Here is a 201-nt window from a genome sequence, read left to right on the forward strand (position 1 = left end):
GGCGGAGTCCTGAAAATGGTGTCGGCACTCGGTCAACCGTGCCTCCCTGAAAAGGGAGTGTGAGAAATAAGTAATAAGGTTGGTGTTTTGGTTAGGCTGGAGTCCTGAAAATGGAGTCGACACTCGCTCAACCGTGCCTCACTGAAAAGGGAGTGCGAGAAAGAAGTCATAAGGTTGGTGTTTTGGTTAGGGCGGAGTCCT

The sequence above is a fragment of the Ipomoea triloba genome, chromosome 16 (genome assembly GCF_003576645.1).
Source record: "Ipomoea triloba cultivar NCNSP0323 chromosome 16, ASM357664v1".
NCBI classification, from domain to species: domain Eukaryota; kingdom Viridiplantae; phylum Streptophyta; class Magnoliopsida; order Solanales; family Convolvulaceae; genus Ipomoea; species Ipomoea triloba.